Source organism: Perca fluviatilis, chromosome 14, assembly GCF_010015445.1.
Source record: "Perca fluviatilis chromosome 14, GENO_Pfluv_1.0, whole genome shotgun sequence".
Classification (NCBI taxonomy): Eukaryota; Metazoa; Chordata; class Actinopteri; order Perciformes; family Percidae; genus Perca; species Perca fluviatilis.
The window spans coordinates 29,206,163-29,215,072 of NC_053125.1; the positions used below are offsets into that span (position 1 = coordinate 29,206,163).

An 8,910-nucleotide genomic window follows, 5' to 3' on the forward strand; every position below is an offset into this window, starting at 1 on the left:
AATGTTATGTCAGAGATAAGGCCTGTAATATGTACAAAATATTATCCCTTTCAACTGAAAAGAAAATATATTCTCCAAGACTATAGTGGTGAAGAGACACGAGAGATGAGGAAACAATCCTTATAGTATCCTCTCCCACCAAAAGCTAAAGAAGTGACATTTAAAACATTAAATGATATTTATCCAACGAATCACTCCCTACATGTAAAATATAATTGTGAAAGTAACTCCTGTGTTTTCTGTGAGAGCGATATTGAGACAGTTGAACATATTTTCTTTCAGTGTGAACCGATTAATGACCGATTTGAAGGATAAGAATTTGAAGGATAAGAATTTAGAATTCTTGATAAATAACTTGATTGAGCACTGTAAACATTTTATTCATAGGTGCAAATATTTAAAAGGTCAAACCATCCACAACATCAACAGTTGGAATGAGCTTAAGCTTTTTGCTACATCTTTACAATACATGACAAAGGAAAACGTCAAGAGACTCTTATTTGTTGGACTTCCTTTTTAGTCCCTACTGGACTAAAAAGACAGCTAGTATCTTATTTTCTTTGTTTATGTTTTGTTGTATACATTGTCTCTACCTCAAAGCTGTAAACACGTTTTTGACATATGTACAAAGACATTATGCCTTGTTTGTATCACTATTGTATAATAAAGTAAAAAAAAAAGAAAAGTGCGGAAATAGACTACACCACGGTGCACACATTGACATATATATAAGGGTGCACACAAGCAAGGGGGTAAGCTTCGCTTCACAACTCAAACCTCCGATGGCGCCATTTTATTGCTACAAAGGTATCACCTCCTGTTAGCATTCCACTGACCGCCATTTTTTTTTACGTCACTTTGACAGCGAGTAACTTTACATCTGAAGCGTTTAAAGACTCTGTTTGTCCGTTGTTTATTTCTATTTAAGAAACACGACAATGTATAAAAGGCTCCATTACCTTGTACCTCACGTTATGGCTCCATAGCAGACGGTTTTGTAAAAATAGGCTAACGATTGTGTCACACAGTAGAGGAATTACCGTATAGTACAGGAGAAGCTCACAGGCAGTTTGGACTTACGTTAGCTATTTAGGTTTAATTACTAATGTTAACTAGCATGTTAGTGATCTAGTGTTAATTTCGTCAGACGAGATGAGACTAAATATGTTCGTCAACAACCTTTTTTTCCATGACTAAGACGAGACGAGACTGCGCCAATGTCCAAAAACGCTGACTAAGACTAAATTAACATGCATTATTGTTGAAGAAAAAAGACGAGACTAAAATGTTTTGCATAAAATAAAAACTAAGATAAAATCTCTCTTCATTTTCATCTACAATCGTCTACTTTTTCATCATGAGATTGAATATTCAGCTGTTACCGAGACCTGGTGCTACGGCACCGACAGGTGCCCTAACGACCGTTATCTACCGGACCGAATAGCCTGCGCTTCTCTCTGATGCTCCTAAACGGACGTTATAGTCAACCGAAACATCGCTGCACAGGGCGCTAGTTAACACTACACTTGGCAGCAGGTAACGTTAGCCTACCGTTAGCTAGCAGTTGGATTTAACACAGTTAAAATGCTGACAGCTAAACGGTGTAAAGGTTTGTCTCTATTTCCAACACGAGACGTACGACAGTCTGCAGCTGCCGTTGTCTGAAAAACAACACATATTGCGTTCACTTGAAATACGCCTAGCCAGTTTCGTGCTGCATTTATTTTATTGTAAAATATCCTTTCCCCATGCAGTGGTTGTTTTTGTCATTTACTGGTGAAATAAGGAAGAGGCTCAATATTTATATAACTTTATAGCATTTATTTATTTTTATAACTATTTGACTGAAATGGTTATCAAAAATAATTTATTTAAAAAAAGACTAAAATGTTTTGACTAAAACTTGACTAAAATGGCGAGACTTTTAGTCGACTAAAACTTGACTAAGATACCTTGAGTTCTCTTTTGACTAAAACTAGACTAAAATGATGAGACTTTTAGTCGACTAAAACTTGACTAACAAAATTTTTTGGCACAAAACTAAGACTAAGACTAAATTAAAAATAGGTGACAAAATTAACACTATAGTGATCAATAATGAGCCTGTGTCTATGTTATCTCCTTACATATACCTACACACTCCGTCTCTGTAAGATTGGAAATGATTGAGATTTCTCTTGGCACAGCTACCAGAAGACTTACAACTTTCAGACACGTTGCTCACGTCACATTTAGGTTGTCTCTCTCAGTTGGAGGCTGCGCAGTAAAGCAAGAGATCACCGGAAAAGTGCTTCTAATATCCTTCACTGGTCTCCGTCCAGAGCAACAGGGTCTATTGGTCCATTATATATATGTCAATGGTTGTCCTTCGGGTCCATAGACAGTTCGGGTCCCAGGACAACACAAGGATTATGTACTTCCGTTTACTTTGTTGAGAATTGCTCTCTAAACCCTGTTTCTTGTAAAGTAAGTAAGTAAAGTTTATTTCTAGAACACATTTAAACACAGTTTAAGCTGACCAAAATGCTGTACAAACAAGAACTAAGGTGCTGTATTAACCCTTGTTTTGTCCTTCGGGTCTCCGGGGGCCTGTTTCACAAAACCAAGATAAGGGATTAAGCCGGGATTTCCCAGTTATCCTGGATGAATTAAGCCTTGATTCGGTTTTACGAAAGCGGAGGCACATAAATCACCATGGAGATTTATTCTGTACAGCTAGCCTGCTCCTGACCAGGCTAACAGTCAGGATTTATTTAATCCTGGAGCCTTTTCTGATCACCCAGCACTCGTTTTACCCTATTGTTATTATCAGCCTGGATTAAAATACAACAGGTGCATATTGCTGTTTATTTAAGTACTGTTATTATTTAAAGTTGTGACCATTATTTTTTTTATTTATAATTATTCATGTGACAGTCATTGTTACGGTTATATTGCTGTATGAAGACTGCTGTTCATATTGTTGTTAGAAGTTTGATGAATATATTATGGCAGTTGTTGAGATAATTAGAAAAGGCTGATAACATTTCAAATGTGTTTTAAATGAAGTCTGTTACTAACGGCAATACATACAATGCTGTACATTTCTATAGTTGGCCAATGCACCTTGAATTATTTTAGTTGATTAATTTTTTTTAAATTCTTTAACAATAAGGATCATGTTTGTTCCACTTCCATGTGCATTGTATTTGGCATTCTTAGCACACAATTTGTGTTGTCCAGTAAACTGGGAATATAATTTGGGAGGATTGTACAATTTAAGAACATATCATAATTGTACAATCCTCCCAAATGATAGTCTTAGTTCACTGGACCAGTAACTATCTAGTGATGTAGACTACTGTACATTCATGTAACAACAGGGAGAGGACACCTCAATGGTTTTTGACCTCATATTTGGGGGGAAATAACTGATGAATATACTCTGTTCCATTCATGTTTACAGTGTGCATGGGATTTATCACTTAATTATCTTTATAGTTTCTAGATTTTAGAGTCCAATTTCTTCAGTGTCTTTATTTTCTATGTCCACATATACAGGGAGCAAGGCATATAATATGTAGAGAAGGAAACTCGGCCTCTATAAAAAATAAAAAAATGAAACGCGAGAAAAAGTGTGGCAGATATCGGACCGACTGAATGATAGCCTAAAAATATACATTTATGAACTACTGCTCTTAACTGAAACCATTCAATGAGTCACTGTCATTTGCAGAAACGAACAGTTGTACACTTTGCATTAAAAGCGAGCAGTGGAAGTTAATGACTTAGGAAACTTATATTTTAGCCCATGAGAGAGAGAGGGAGGGACAGAGTGAAAGAGATATTTACGCATCATATTCTGGCGTTGTAGAAAATTGATCTTCATTGTAAATTTCCTGAGTAACATTATCTTCTGCTCACTTTTAAGGCAAAGAGTACAACTGTTAATGTGTGCAAATGATTAGTAGCCTAATCCTTGAATGGAATGATTATGAGGGTTTCAGTTCAGAGCCGTGGTCAGTTAATGTATATATTTAGGCTACAATTACGCATTCAGTCGGTCCGTGATCGTCTGCCTCGCTTTCTCTCGCTGTTTCATTACAGCGGCCATGTTTCTTTTCTTTTTATACAAATAATGTGTTTCACGTCGTCATACTTCCACAAGAAGCTGCTGCTCACTCTGTATAAAGTATGTACAATGCGTATTCTCCATTTTGGCATCAGTAAATCTGTGATCGACCTCGCGGTCTTTTGAGGAAAGCCGTGGACGCGCATCTATCTGAATTACTTCAGCCTGGCTCGACCTAGTCGCTCCTCCTCAGCCTGGCTCGACCTAGTCGCTCCTCCTCAGCCTGGCTCGACCTAGTCGCTCCTCCTCAGCCTGGCTCGACCTAGTCGCTCCTCCTCAGCCTGGCTCGACCTAGTCGCTCCTCCTCAGCCTGGCTTGGCCTTCGTGAAACGCATCAAGCCAGGATGCACAGATTAGACTAGGTCAAGCCTCGCTTTATCAGTTATCCTGGATTTATATATTCTGCTTTTGTGAAACAGGCCCCGGGACCCAAAGGACAACACAAGGGTTAATGCACTTTTGAGCACTCTCATTGGAATGTACGGGGCTTCCCACCGAACACTGTATCCAGTTCTCTTAATACATCCATGGGTGCACACTGGGAGCACATGGTGGAGCACATGGAGCCGTAAGGACACACGTGGCATCGAGGAATAAAAAGTAAGCCGTTTAAAGAATGGTATTGTATACTACCAGCACACCTGAATCTAATTAACATGTGCACGAGAGCATGCGGTAGCGACACGGCATAATAAACGTGTACTATCAGAACCAGCTAGCCAACGTTAGCGATAGCCGCTAACGTTGTCACTTGACAATTTTCGTCGGAGCGACGCAGACAGAGCAGGGAATGCAAGGCGGCTCATACGAGGAATTAGGCTCGTTCGAGATGAACTGCGCCTCGCCTGTAAAGCATGGATGTATTAAGAGAACTGGATACAGTGGTCGGCGGGAAGCCCCGTACGTTCCAATGAGAGTGCTCAAAAGCGCATTAAGACAACATGGAGCTCGGCTTTTCCGCATTCTTGCCCCATGACGTCACGGTGGACACGCGCACTAGCAACAATTTCTTTGTGTTGTCGTAGCAACCGGTAGCAACATTACATCCATTACACTCGTTCATGAGCTTATCTCGCGTAGGCCTGGCAAACTCGATTCCTTTTTAGGATTCAGGTTATTCTGAGTCATTCACCAAACTGATCCGGGTTGTGCGATTCACTTGAATCACTTGAGTCAGTATTGTATGCTACATCAAAGGCGAGCTTTTGATTTGGATAAAATGCCATGTTTTCATTTAGAATCTTTTAATTTTATTTGGAAAACGTTATATCCATAAATGTAAATGGTCTGAAAGAAAACCGAATATTCTTTTAAAAATTACATGTAATTATATTTTGTAACTTTAATAGGACTGACAAATAAGAAAACCATCTGGACTCTGAACATTTACAATGACTTACAACCTCTTTAATGTATATCCATGCGCCCCTTTTTCATGTATTTTATAATACTAAATTTATGTTTTCAATGTGTATGTGCATCTGTACTTGAATAATAAAGTTTTGTGTGACAGTTTTCCACGTAGACAGTATATAACGCCAAAATGAATGCTAGTCAGTGGAATGCTAACGGGAGGTGATGGCAAGGTAGCAACAAAATGGCGCCATAGGAGGTTCGAGTTCTGAAGCGAAGCTTATGCTGCGTTCCAGCCAACCCGTAACTCGTGTTTTCACAACCTTCTACCTGTGAAAGTGCCCTGGAACGGCAGTTAAACCCGTAACATACTACCCGTGAACTCTTACCAGATCGTTGTACTCCCAGTTACAGTTTTGGACGTCACACACACACAAGCGACAATGGCCTTGTTGATGCTGTACAGACGCCGTTTATTAACCGTGATAAGTAGAAATAAAAAGACATAAATAGGCAGTAGTAAAGTAACCTAGATAGCTAACGTAAACGTTAGGTAGCCGCTAGGTAGAAGGGTTTGTGGTGACTTTGCCTGGAATGCTACCAACTCGTGAGTCGTGACTTGAAGTCGTAACTTGCGCGTTAAAAACTGTGTCTGGAACGCAGCATTACCCCCTTGGTTTTCCAGCTGATTCCAGCAGCCTTCAGGCTGAACAGGAAGTGACAGAAACACTGGTGGTCCGATTCCAATTTAATAAAATGTTATCAGACCCATATATCAGCTCCTACACAATCTCCTGTTGATTTTATTATGACAGAGTAGCTGTCAAAATTCTCTACATGTGATCTGTTGCTGATTTTAATTAACACACTGTAGATGATCTGTAATCTCAACAGATTTAGTCTCTCTGACTTCCAAACATCACTATCAGCCACACAACATGTGTTCTGTACACAATAAGCCTTTAAATCAGACAAATCACAGTTGAGATCCCTCCGATTCCAAATCAATAAAAAGTGTATATAAAACGTCATCATGTTGAGTCGATTCTGAACCAATCGGCTGAGAGGCCGGCGTTTCCCAGCATGCACTGGGTCTGCCTCATTGACATGGTCTGCCTGCGTCCGCCTGGCTCTTGCAGTTGGTGAAAAGCAACTGCGCTACCTGCGTCTCAGAACTGTGGCCGCCTTGGTCTCGTGAGAGTATCGTTGCCCACGTGTGCGTGACGTCAGAGCAATTCGGGATCAAGTCGGACACAAATCTAACCGGCATGCATTGGGCGCCGATCGCCGGTGATCGATTCTGCGCAGGTCTGGCTCATCTCGAACGAGCCTACTATCACGGCGTTTAAACGGAGAAATTACGAGAAAATTAAGAAGAAAGCGGCCCTTACTGGGAACACTGATAGGAACAACAATTTCTGAAACTGGTCCAGTTTTAATCAGTTAGCATCCACTGAAAGTTCTGCTTTTTGCCGCTGACAGACTGAGATTATTAGTATATAAGTTATTATTATATAAGTGTCTGACAACATTATGGAAAGGATACCTACATAAATAGACCTTTTAGTTAAAGAGTAAGATCCTTTTAGTTTAACATGAAACAGCCCTAAAATCAAATTCACCAAACCCACCAGACTCCATGTAAATAATCAGTGATTTAATGACGTTAAAACACACTTCATTCACAGTGGACAGAAACAAAATAAATTAAAAGCCGTCTTGGTTCATCTTTCCACTGTTCCAACAGTCACCACTCTGGTTGGGTTGAAATAAACTTTTAATTCACCCATTTACATGTGGAGATATCCTGGCTCTATACACGCTAAAAGTCCTGATTATTTACATGGAGTCTGGTGGAGATATGCTGGCTCTATACACGCTAAAAGTCCTGATTATTTACATGTAGTCTGGTGGAGATATCCTGGCTCTATACACGCTAAAAGTCCTGATTATTTACATGTAGTCTGGTGGAGATATGCTGGCTCTATACACGCTAAAAGTCCTGATTATTTACATGTAGTCTGGTGGAGATATGCTGGCTCTATACATGCTAAAAGTCCTGATTATTTACATGGAGTCTGGTGGAGATATGCTGGCTCTATACACGCTAAAGTCCTGATTATTTACATGGAGTCTGGTGGAGATATGCTGGCTCTATACACGCTAAAAGTCCTGATTATTTACATGGAGTCTGGTGGAGATATGCTGGCTCTATACACGATAAAAGTCCAGATTATTTACATGGAGTCTGGTGGAGATATGCTGGCTCTATACACGCGCTAAAAGTCCTGATTATTTACATGGAGTCTGGTGGAGATATGCGTGTCTGTATACACAAAAGCCAAAAGTCCTGATTATTTACATGGAGTCTGGTAGAGATATGCTGGCTCTATACACGCTAAAAGTCCTGATTATTTACATGGAGTCTGGTGGAGATATGCTGGCTCTATACACGCTAAAAGTCCTGATTATTTACATGGAGTCTGGTGGAGTTTGGTGATGGTGATTTTGGGGCTGTTTCATGTTAAACTAAAAGGATCTTACTCTTTAACTAAAAGCTCTATCTCTGTATTCCAGTCAGTGTGGTGCAGAAGTGTCAAAAGTATACACATTCATTACTCAAGTAGAAGTATAGATACTAGGGTTTGAAAAGACTTCTGTAGAAGTTGAAGTATCAACTCAAGCTTTTTACTCAAGCAAACGTGTAAAAGTACTGGTTTCAAAACTACTTAAAGTATAAAAGTAATGTAATTGGGGAAAAAATACCATTATATTAGTATTTGTACTTCGTTACTTGACACCGCTGGTGTGGTGTCTCTGTGCTGGACCAGAGAGAGGTTCTTTCTTCTAATTGCAGCCACCCAAGAAATCCGACAAAAACGACACATCGGAGACATGCTCCTCTTCATGCATTTTCTGTGTAGGGAAACGAAAAAAACTGTAACACATGGTTCCTACGGTTTCCACGACAATCCTGCCAGCCTGTCTAAGGCTATTATATATTTCGGCTCCCATGTTAACAGGTTAGAGTTTACACACTACCTGCGTGACACGCACGTCTCAGACACGGCTCGAGCCGTGCTGAAAACACATATATGCTAGAAATAGAACTGACGCCTATTTTTCACGGCAAAATAGAATAGGAAAAGATGTTTATATGTCGTTTAAACACAAATGCATATTAATAAATGACATGTTTATGTATGAAAGTCTCGAGGTTTTGACACAAATGCAGATATAAATGTAATAAAAAAAAATAGATTTTCTAATATTGCACCGTTCATACAGAACAAAATATTCTGTAGCCTATTTTGCCAACGTTATCTTTGCTGTCAAATCAAATCAGTATATATTTATGTTTAACCCTTGTGTTGACTTTGGGTCAGTTTGACCCGTGATCAATTTTAGTTTTATATCAGAAAATATGGGCCGTAGAAATAAGCGAG

At 39.5% G+C, this 8,910-nt stretch overlaps 2 protein-coding genes and 1 long non-coding RNA gene across 3 annotated transcripts in view; 2 read left to right on the plus strand and 1 right to left on the minus strand.

Moving 5' to 3' along the window:
• LOC120572807 (sialoadhesin-like) overlaps nt 1-8,910 on the minus strand; it is a gene marked incomplete in the record, with an annotated part of 288,199 nt that overhangs the window by 107,940 nt on the left and 171,349 nt on the right.
• The window catches only part of LOC120572882, a 62,438-nt gene that overhangs the window by 31,820 nt on the left and 21,708 nt on the right, over nt 1-8,910 (plus strand). The gene's annotated exons all lie outside the window — the stretch shown is intronic.
• The window catches only part of LOC120573012, a 24,657-nt gene continuing 20,346 nt past the window's right edge, over nt 4,600-8,910 (plus strand). Inside the window, exon 1 of the long non-coding RNA XR_005641586.1 lies at nt 4,600-4,711. This is a non-coding gene — a long non-coding RNA (uncharacterized LOC120573012). The remainder of the gene's footprint in view (nt 4,712-8,910) is intronic.